Raw genomic sequence first — 11156 nt, forward strand, 5'->3', positions numbered from 1 at the left:
GAGGAGGTGGCCTCTGGTGTTTGGGGACAATCCAAAGGATTTAGCGGAAGGGCAGCAAACGCTGGGGGAGGGCAGCAGGTGCCGAGAGACACAAAATAACGAGATCACGAATTTCTATTGGTGCCAATCTGTGCGCGTGGAGTGAGAGTGTCTGTGACCCGAGTGACCCCGAGGGAGGACGAGGGTGGGCAGATCCAACCTGAGGGGTCAGCTTTTGTCACCCCCCCAATTTGCAGGGAAGAGTCACTCCACCTACTGGGAGGTTCTGTCCTTCGTGACCAAGAACGGGAGAATGAGACCCTACTGTGTGTAAAATAAGCCCTGTGCTCGGGGGCTGGGGTTGCAATGAGAAGTAAGGCTTAAAACAAGGACCTCCAGTCCAAGAGAGCTCGGTGTCTGCGGAACTGGAACTGGGAGGCGAGGCCAGGACGCTCCAGGGAAGGAGCAGAGGCAGACATTCCCAGAGAAGGCCTCCCTGGAGACAGCTCTGGCGATTCTGGGCTTCAGAGCTTGAGGAAATGCCTCAGGCTTAGAAAGCATCCAAGCATTAACCATTATTAGAGAGGTAAAATCGGCGGGGCTCACTTAACTCGGAGAAGAGAAGCTTCATTTTATCTCCACTCATCAAAAACTCAGAATTCTGGCAGCTCTGGGGCGCTCAGCGGTGAGCGAGGTGATCTCTGCTCAATTATCCGCGTTGTTGCTAACGAACAGAATGGACGGCGGTGGCCCGTCCTTACTGGAGGGGCACCCTGGGAACATCACCTCACCCTCCCGAGCGCCAGCTCTCACCCATGGTTCCCTGGGGCTGACGTGAGGGCGAAGGAGGTCACGTGTTAGGACGGCACCTGGGTAGAGACTTTTTTAACCTGTTTGTCCACCGTGAATCCTTAGCACCTAGAATCAAGCCTGGCACACAGGGGACCCTGGCTGAACCCTTGACGCTGACTGGTCACAAGCGTGCAGTGGCTCCACCGTAAATACTGGCAAACACAGCACATCGGCATGAATGCGTAACGGTTCCCGGACACACACTGGGTGCTGGGTAAGAGGGAACTACAAAGTCCCTCTCTGCAGCTTATTTTGTGGGTTTGCCAGTTTCTTCTAAAAATGGAGTTCGGGGCACCTGGGTGGCTCGGTCAGTTATGCGTCCGACTCTTGGTTTCAGCTCAGGTCAAGATCTCACAGTTTCGTAAGTCTGAGCCCCACGTTGGGCTCTGCGCTGACGGTACGGAGCCTGCTTGGGATTCACTCTGTGCCCCTCCCTAATCACACCGTCTCTGTCTCTCTTGAAATAAATAAAGAATCCTAAAAAAATGTTTAAATTAAAATAAAATAAAAATGGAATTTGATTTCCTGCCCCCGATCTTTAACGTAAGTCGTGTTAAGGTTCGGCTCGGGGGCATAGAGCTAATAGAGGTTTTAAAGCCAAATGTGCTACGGGGCGCCTATGTGTTCCTTCACAGCCATCCCCCTGCTGGCAGACACGGGCGCATCTGTGAGGGGACGTGCAGTGTGACACGTCAGTGGCCGGGTACCAAAGAGTGGCCTGGCTGAACGCGCCCACCTTCCTCCCGCAAGCATGCTCCTCGCGATCGCCGCTGGGCCGATCAGCACTTACTGGATGTGCCACTGTGGAATGTTCCTGAACGTGTTTATACCTCAGTGTTTCCTCCTCTAAGGCAGGGTCACTGAGCACTTCTCTGTGTAAGACACTGTCCCTGTTACACAGAGGGAAAGGACAGGGTGCTCACCATCTAGCTGGCATGAAACAACAGAGAACCTCAAGCCACGAAACCCCCAAATCCCCCCAAAGATCCTTAAACAGGTTACACACTTTCTAATTTCAACTTAAAAAAACTTAAAAAGTGTTTCAGAAAAAACAAGCATGCACTTTGTTGATATCCCAACTTTTGTGAGTCAGACAGGATTCTGAACATTCTACGGAGCCAATCAAAGGAGCGCACTGGTGAGATGAAGTCATCTTCGCCCAAGTGACCTTGCTTAATAGACGTGGGATTTTACATTTCCATCCCGTTTCGGTGGGGAAACTTCTAGGGTCCCCACACTGAGAACCTGCCCCTTTTGCCAGAAACGGCGGCAGTGGCACGGGTGGCGACCAGGACCCCCGGGGTGGCCCACAGGGGGTCCCAGCCAGGATTTCAGTGCCAAGTTGTAGTGCTCACGTGGTGTTTCAGCCCTCTGTGGCTCTCCTCTTTGTGGAGGGGGGGGGAAATGATCCTGCCGCTCTCCTGAGTGCCAACTGTGCTTGGCCCCCGGCCTTTTAGAGGCTTCTCCTAGCAGCTGGGTCATTAAAGACCAGGCCCGGGAGGGAGAGACAGACACAGTGACACTCAGGTATACCGGGGCCCGAAGCAGAGGCGAGGCTCGCACCCAGAGCCGAGGAAGCGCTTTTGATGGTCGCTCCAGAGTAGGGGTTGAAGGGGGTGCCCAGAAGAGACAGCTGAAAAGGTATTTCCTTAAAAACGTAAAGGAGTATAATCTCCTTAAGGAACACTCCGTACCTCCTTCAAACTTGTATTAAACATTTCCACTCATTCTTTTATCAAACCTTGATTGAATGAAGATAATTTTGACATATCCTCAAGGCAAAACATTGTTTGGTCATTTAAAACACTTCTGAAGTGGGGCGCCTGGGTGGCTCGGTCGGTTGTGTCCGATGTCGGCTCAGGTCATGATCTCACAGCTCGTGAGTTCGGGCCCCGCGTCGGGCGCTGGGCTGACAGCTCGGAGCCTGGAGCCTGCTTCGGATTCCGTGTCTCCCTCTCTCTCTCTGCCCCAACCCACTTGCATTCTGTCTCTGTCTCTCTCAAAAATAAAAATAAACATTAAAAAAAAAATTTAAAACACTTCTGAAGAAGCTCTGACACGTGTGCCTTGGAAGGTACATGGTAATGGCAAGTGAGAAATGAAAGCATTCCCATCAAGTACAAATATCTGTGCATTTGAGAAGCCTGGAAGGATTCACGCCAAAACGCCAGGGACGGGAGGCAAGGTTCCTGGTAGTCTTTCCTTTCTTCTTTATACTTTACTGCATTTTACCCACTTCGCAAAAAACACTTAGCAATTTTTAATAATTTGAGCCTTGACCTTGCGTCAGGCTCTGTGCTAGACTATCGGGGTCAAGGCCCGGGGAGCACGTGGGGAGGCAGACCTGAAGGCACCAGTCACGATTGTGGCAGGAGTGCAAGACAAGGGAGGGAACCCAGGGGCTCGAAGCAGGTAGGAAAGCAGCCCCCCAGGAGGCTGCGTCTGGGCAGGGTACTCAAGGTGAAGAGAAACACGAGAAGCGGGAATCGCTTCAGAAAGAGAGAACAGCACACACTGATCTAGGAGGGCGTCCTGGAGAAAAATGATCTAAAAAGTTAACAGTAGCTCACGTAGGTGAAGAATAAGCCTCTGGCGGAAAAGTGCTTGTCCTCACGAACACCCCGGGAAATACAAAGTAAAAGCACCATGAGATGCCCTTTTGCCCATCGAATTAGCAAAGAAGAGAAATGACTTACAGTAGGCACGCGTTCGGCGGGCAGCAGTCGCCGGGCTGGAGAGCGGGGCGGGGCCGGCCATTCTAGGAGGCACCGTGGTAGCGTGCATTTAGTCTCCACGTTCCTCCCTCTGGTCGGTGAACCCTCAACCCGCGCACAACCAAATCCCACACGGGTGGCTTTGAGGTGTGGACAAAGACCTATGCACGCAGATATTCACACGGATACATTTCTTCATTCGGGGGAGTGGGTTCAGGGTGACCACTGCATCACTTTGCTACATCGCTGGCATGTGGGAACACGTTATTCTTCCGGATTCTTCCGGACGGAGCGAAGAGTATGTGGTCAGTGATTTAAAAGCCCGAGCGAAATATACACGTTCCATTTCTACAGCACGGGGCGTTTCCAGAGCATCTCATCCTCATTATCTTTGGTTCTCATGACCTTTCTGCAAGTTGGGCAGGACAAGCCTCGTTGCGGCAGAAGTCACTCAGCTCGCAGGCTCCTCCCTGCACCTTGCTCAGAGAGCCTGATGCATCCTTAAGTCCTGCAGGGTGCAGCCCCTTGTCCCTTGAGATCTCCCTCCACCATCACTGGCCACACCAACGTCATCTGTCACGGGAGAGTAGGACCAATCTTACATATCCAGTAGGACAGAGGAGTGACATCTTTTTTAGAATAGGGGTCCAAGATGAAGCCACGAAGCATCAGAGTTTTGGTAATTTTTTTTTCATGGCATGGATTAATGTTGAATTTGTCCTAAATGGTCTGCACATTTTCCTCCTTTCCTCAGAGCCCCCTAGTACCCAACCCAGGGGCCCCGCACACACACACACTGCTACAATTACTTAACATATTGAGAGGGCCCCTGGGAAATCAAACCTGATTTCAGAGGGGTAAAAAACCCAGCCCATAAAGCAGAAGAAAAAAAAGAATAAAAACTGGATGTACTTTCCTTTTCTTTCTCTTTTCCAAGTGTTGCGTAACTTCCAGTGCTGTTGCAAAATGATACCTAACATTCAGTTTGATCAGCTTGTGTTGACCGAACCCTTACTGTGTGCTGGGTGGTGAGAGCAGAGCACAGAGGAGCCGCAGCTCTTCCCCTGAGTTGCTGTCCAGCAGACAAGGCCAGTCTGCACAATTTCCAGACATCTCGCCTCCACCCCGGCTGACTCCACTAACCTCCCCGCCCCCCCTCCCCATGCACATTACTGAATGGTTTCGCTTCCTGGGTGGTCAGGAATTCGTTTTCGTCTCTTGAGGACACGATTCTCAACATCCCTCATTAAAGCACATAACTCAGGCAGGTGTGTCTGTCTGTTTCTTCTTTGCTGACTGCCATCTGCATGAGAGAGGCGTGACTTCAAACTGTTCAAAGAGCCACTTGCGCTTAAGAATCTACAAGTCAAGGGCAGCCTGGGCGGCTCACAGTTAGGTGTCTGATTCTCAGTTTCCGGCTCAGGTCATGATCTCATGGCTCATGAAGTGGAGCCCCACCTTGGGCTCTGCGCTGATAGCACAGAGCCTGCTTGGGATTCTGTCTCCGCCCCCCCCCCCCCCCCGCCCCTCTCCTGCTCACGCTCTCTCTCTCAAAATAAAGAAATAAATGTTAAAAAGAGAACCTACATGTCTATATATTTCCAGAAACTGCAGTCTCTTCCTGCCCTCAGGTGTATTAGCACTAATGAATACGAGCATATTCAGTGAAATCTCTTCATCACAGCCTAACCTCTGATCCTCACAATTACCTGGCTGACACCTTGGCAGTTTGATCCCTCTTTAGGAAGAAACGACAATTGAAGATAATTAAGATAAATTGGAGTCAAAAGTTCACCAAAGACCTACCGATAGAAGGTGCTTAGCTTACTACACAGTTAACACAGAATACTTATTAATAATAGCTTGCAGGGGCGCCTGGGTGGCTCAGTCGGTTGGGCGTCCGACTTCGGCTCGGGTCATGATCTCACGGTCCGTGAGTTCGAGCCCCGCGTCGGGCTCTGTGCTGACAGCTCAGAGCCTGGAGCCTGCTTCGGATTCTGTGTCTCCCTCTCTCTCTGACCCTCCCCCGCTCATGCTCTGTCTCTCTCTGTCTCAAAAATAAATAAACATAAAAAAAAAATAAAAAAAAATAATAGCTTGCATTTACTAAGCACTCCCCACTGGGCTGAGCTCATCAGAAATATTTTATTCAGACATGGCAACGGCCCTAAGAGGGCAGTTAGCTAGATCTCCATTTTAAACATGGACAAACTGACCAGAAAGAAGTAAACAGAGCTAGGGTTCCAACCCTGCATCTGACTCCTATCCACTAAATGTCATTAAAAGTCTTTTATTTTTATTTTTTTTTAATGTTTATTTATTTTTGAGACAGAGAGAAAGAGAGAGAGAGCCAGCAGGCGAGGGGCAGAGAGAGAGGGAGATACAGAATCCTAAACAAGCTCCAGGCTCTGAGCCGTCAGCACAGAGCTTGACGCGGAGCTTGAACCTGCGAACTGTGAGATCATGACCTGAGCCAAAGTCTGAGGCTTAACCAACTGAGCTACCCAGGTGCCCCTAAAATCTTTTATTTTTTAAAAAAAGAACTTGCAATTCCTGTTTTTAAAATATCTATCTGTTGGAGGGGGGGCTGGGTAGCTTAATTGGTTAAATGACTCGACTTTGGCTGAGGTCATGATTTCACAGTTTGTGAGATCAACCCCTGTGTCAGGCTCCACACTGACAGCGTGGAACCTGCTTGGGATTCTGTCTCTTCCTCTCTCTCTCTGCCCTTCCCCCTCCTTCTAAAAAAAAAAAAAAGTTGCAATTCCTATTTTAAAATGTTTTTTTATTCTTTATTTTTGAGAGACAACGAGACAGAATGCGAGTGGGGGAGGAAGAGACAGAGAGGGAGACACAGAATCCAAAGTGGGATCCAGGCTCTGGGTGGGATGCGGGACTTGAACGCACAAACCACAAGGTCATGACCTGAGCAAGTCAGAGGATAACCGACTGAGCCACCCAGGCGCCCCCGCAACTCCCGTTTTTAAAATAGCTATACATCTACATCTGTATACCCACATATCTGTATCTACGTACCTATATCTGTACATGTATGGTCATATGTGGGTATACCTGTAACACATGCATACGTTTCTAAGAACATAAGCAATTTTAATACACAGCCTGACGTTTCCATAATTGAGATGGGTCTCAGTTCATTTTGTTGCTTATTCTCTGAGCGGCTGCCGCAAAGGCAACACAACAAAACAGGCCTGCCGGCATGCCTCCCACCGTCCTCAGTTCTTAGGGCTTCCCGTGCACTGTGCTGAAGAGCTCAGAAGGGCCGGCTCGGGGACTCCCCCAGTTGCCATGGCAACCGCCAGGCCTCCAGCCCTCCGCTCGGAAGTGGGTCAGAAAGGTGTGCACGGTTGGGTAACAGACCCCCAGAAGGGCTTCCAAGAGCCCTCTCCCCCTGCTCGGGAGCACCCCCACGCGAGGGGCTCGGGGCACCCGCTCCAGTCGGGCCCCTGTGCTCTCGTTCTTTGTTCTGGAGGAGGGCAGGTGGGTAGAGAGGTGGCCTCCGTCACCCACACGGGGGGAAGGGGCAGAAGAGGATTTCCTACCCGAGAAAGGGAGCTGGGCGGACCCGTGGGCGCGCCCCGTCCGCACTCACCCGAGACCCCGCCGGCCGCGCCCGCCCGTCTTCACGGAGCGCCGCCTCTGCGCAAGCTCGCCGCGGGGGTGGATGGGAAATCCCTCGTGGGGGATGCTGGGAAGAGCTCCCTGGGGGATGATGGGAAACGCCGGGTGGCGGGTGGCGGGGAGGGCCGGCTGGGGCGCGACGGGAGACCCTTGCGGGGGAATTACGGGAAGGGCCTCCCTGAAAAGGTTTTGAAGGAGTAGAGGAGGATTTCTTCCTTTTTTCCCCTCCTGGTGATGGCCTCACCTTTTTGCCCCTCGTTCCCCCAAAGAAAGGCAAAGGATGAGTTAAGGGAGCATTTTGAAGGCCTTCGGAGTTTGAGGGCGCTGCTCTTGTGATCACCGGGCACTTCGGGGTCACCTGGGAGTTAGGGGTCAAGCTGCCAGGAACCGGCTTGGCCCGATGAAGTCTTCCCGGGACTCCCCAGGTCTCCTGCGAGGGAGAGAGCCTGATCTGAGCCAGGGAACGCTTCTGGAAGGAGGAGTTTGGATCAGGTCCCGTGTTGCTGTGGGAGGCTGGGGAGGCGGCCCTGCTGTCACCCGGTATTGCTTTATTTGGACACTTGCTAAACCTGCCGTGTAGTGAAATTACTGTAGATTGAAAGATGGGGAGAGGGGGAACTCTGACTACTGTGCGTGGGACAAAAGTTGTAAATTTTAGGGTTCACCAGTGCTATGGCCAGATACCCAGCTGCTTACTAACAATGTGATCCAGAACAGGGTTTGTTTATGCCACTTGCTGTATTTTTTCCAATCTAAAGCGTATTGAGCCAGTGGTTCTCTGCTTGGTAGATGGTTAAGGCCAGTCCTCAAAAACCATAGTTACTCCTTTAAATCAGAGATCTGGGAGGCAGTAGGGGTATGAGCTTTGAACCCCGCTGGCTCCATGATCACAAGCAACGACTTTACCTCTCTGTGGCTTCCTTTCCTTAACTGTATGGTGGGGGAATGGCAGCACGGGTTTAATAAGACAATTCATATAAAACTCTTAAAACACCACCAGCCCAGGGGCACCTGGGTGGCTCAGCGGGTTAAGTGTCTGACTTAGCTGGTGTCATGATCTCGTGGTTCGTGAGTCTGAGGCCCACACCCGGCTCTGTGCCGACAGCTCAGAGCCTGCAGCCTGCTTCGCATTCTGTGTCTCCCCCTCTCTGCCCTTCCCCCGCCCAAAATAAATAAACATTAAACAAAATTAAAAACAACAACAGAACACTGCCAGCACAAGTTGGAACTTAGCAAACCGTAGTTACTGTCATTGTTAGAGCAAATCTGGAAGTTGAGTTTCCAACAGTTTCACATGCATAAAGGCAAAAATTTATTTCCGTTACTATTATCATCACAGATTTCTAACATTAAAATATTTTTGACGTTTTATTATAAAAAGACACAATTGTACTCAGTGTGGCAACCGTCAAGCATAAAGTAGATCTTAATCATCTTTACCCCAAACACCTGACTTTTTTTTTTTACAATTTTTTTTCTTTGCAACTAACAAATAATGTTAATTGTAGGGTCTTGTGTGTTAATCAGCTTGTAAATTGTTTCTTTGTTCAGTAAATGATGTGTTTGGGCCTGAGATTTGGTTAAGATCGCCATCTTCCATTCTGCCACTGTTTCTGAAGGAAAGGCCTGCAAAGTGTGTGTGACCTGGGAGATCTGTGGATGTTTCCCTTCTTGGATGTGGCATCCACAAGGCTGTCGGGCAAGATCAAACTCTGTTTCCTCAGCCACTCCTCCCCTACTCTGACAGCAACAACAAACGACACACCTTGGGGTGGGTGTGTGGGGAACTTTCTATGAAGGATGTGTGATTTCTTGGTAATATTTTTGTTGTTAACATGATGTAGCTATCACAATAAATGACAATACGTTAATAAAATATTATCTTTGGTCCCCGTGGCGGCTCTTTGAGATTAGAAGGGCATATTCTCCTCAGTTTACAAAATAGGAATCCGAGCCTCAGAGGGCAGCTGAACTGCCTGAGGTCACCAAAGCCATGGGGACCCAGAATTGGAACTTGGGCATTCTGGCTCTAGATGAGTAATGTTTCCAATGATGACTTTAGGACCGGTCTCCCCCCTCTCCCCATTTAGGTCAATTTTTTTTGAGTACTTAAATGGGTTTAAAGAAATAAAACTATTGGGCTATTGTTATTGCTGAAGGTACTAAATCTCAAAAAGCAACAGTATTTAGATTTAAGCTGACACAGTTATTTGTATAACTTGCAAAAACACATTAGAAATCAGATAAAAAAATGTACGATGGCCAAGTCGTATAGAAAAATAGAACTCTGATGCACAAGCTACAGCCCAGGAAACCAACCCATTATTTATAGGAACCAGCCCAAAAAGCCAGTGTGCTGTAAGTCAGGCTTGTCGGCAGTCAGTCCTCTGTCTCTACCAATTGGTCTAGGAGCAAACCATAACTTCTGTAACAATTGGCCAGGACTTGATTAATAACTGAGCAGTTCCTGACCATTTTCCCTACTTCCAGCTTAGGACCAACCAGAGGGAGTCCAATTTGCACTGATAACCAATCATTTAGGGATGTACCACTGATGAGGTTTGGGGGTGATGGTGGGGTCCAGAGCTGACGGCCAAGAAAGAATTCTTGAAGACGTCTTTGGTGCAAAAAGGTGATTTTGTTAAGACAGGACCCAAGAAAGGAAGAGCTGCCCCAGACCCTGAGAAGAGACCGGTTATATACTTGGGAGTTGAGGGAGGTAAAGTCAAGGGGAAGTTCCCAGAAGGATTTTCATATGCTAAAGAAGACTCCTAGGGTATGGAGGCCTAGCTATTGTCAAGTTAAGGTTGTTTTTCCCTCTAGCAAAGCATTAGCATTAAGACAGCAGGGAGTTCCTGGAGAGACGTTGGACTCTGCCGGCCTCAAGTGGTCGTCAATGGGCTGCAGGTTAGAAGGAAATTTAATCTTACCTGCCATTTCCTTCTTGCCTTTGTTCCCTGCGTCACTAATGGAGGGGGTGATGTTGGGGCTCCAGGAAACGGAGTCTTTAGGTTTCTGGAGATTAGCTATTGATAAGAGTGCCTTTTTCTTGTAATTTACTAAGATATTTGTAAATAGATGGAGACTCAGGCCGGGTAGGACTGTGATCTCTATCAGTTAACCATTTGTTTCTCCCCTTTGCTTTGTTCTCGGGCAGCCAGGAGTGCCCGAGGAATGTTACACAATCCCACCTGGGGGTGGGGGGTGTTTGCGAGGTGTCAGCTTGCCTTGTGCTCGCTCATCACCACCTCTAGTTAGCTGCCTACAGCTTCCCGGGCCAACAGCCTCTGACGGGGCGCACCTGGAGCCTCCCTGTTCTCCACTGTCAGCTTTGCCAAATCCCCTGCCTGCCTGTGAATCTCCGCCAAAATGCAAATGATGGTGGCTGAGTCCCTTGCTGTAGCAAGCTCTGGATAAATAGTCTTTGCTTGTTCTCATTTGGGTGGTTTTTCTCTATTCACACCACAAGATAGAGATTCTTTTAAGTGCAACTGATGAAGAAAGACCTCGACCATAGTTCCATCTCACCAGGCATCTAAAGGCTCAGGTGGACTGATTTCACTGGCTCGGCTGAGCACCGGCTGTGGGAAAAACACCTTTCTAGGTGCTGTGGGGGCCGATCGCTAGATGGATGGGTGGTAGCTAGGTAGATGGATGGATGGATGGATGACAGGTGGGTAGATCATACATGGAGCTGAAGTCCTTTCCTCCTTCGGGTATAAAGGGGACTGCACCCATGTTCAGGGTGGAGATGGGACGTCAAACCCTGCAGGGCATCAGTGTGGAAGCGCCTCTGCGAGGAGCCGACTCCTTGCGCTTCAGGAGACATTTATAAACATGAGAAAAGATCTCAGCGGACATATGTCTCTGGACTGCTAACGCTGAAGGGCCAGAAGGGCCCAGACAGGTGAGGAAGAGCGGGCAGGGCCCACGGAGGGACTCAAGAAGCCAAGGGGAGGGGTGGGAAGG

General features: G+C 50.1%; 1 protein-coding gene across 4 annotated transcripts in view; it reads right to left on the reverse strand.

The window, feature by feature from the left end:
- SLC37A1 (solute carrier family 37 member 1) overlaps window positions 1-11156 on the reverse strand; it is an 81690-nt gene that overhangs the window by 69793 nt on the left and 741 nt on the right. Inside the window, exon 1 of one of the 4 annotated variants that reach the window (XM_053220517.1) lies at window positions 7159-7198. The exons of 1 other annotated variant lie outside the window; for it this stretch is intronic. The gene's annotated coding sequence lies outside the window, so the exon portion shown is untranslated. Of the gene's footprint in view, window positions 1-1621; window positions 1713-3527; window positions 4210-7158; window positions 7199-11156 lie in introns of those variants that run through there. 2 more of the 4 variants (XM_027041539.2, XM_053220516.1) reach the window with 2 other exon arrangements.

The sequence above is a fragment of the Acinonyx jubatus genome, chromosome C2 (assembly GCF_027475565.1).
Source record: "Acinonyx jubatus isolate Ajub_Pintada_27869175 chromosome C2, VMU_Ajub_asm_v1.0, whole genome shotgun sequence".
Classification (NCBI taxonomy): domain Eukaryota; kingdom Metazoa; phylum Chordata; class Mammalia; order Carnivora; family Felidae; genus Acinonyx; species Acinonyx jubatus.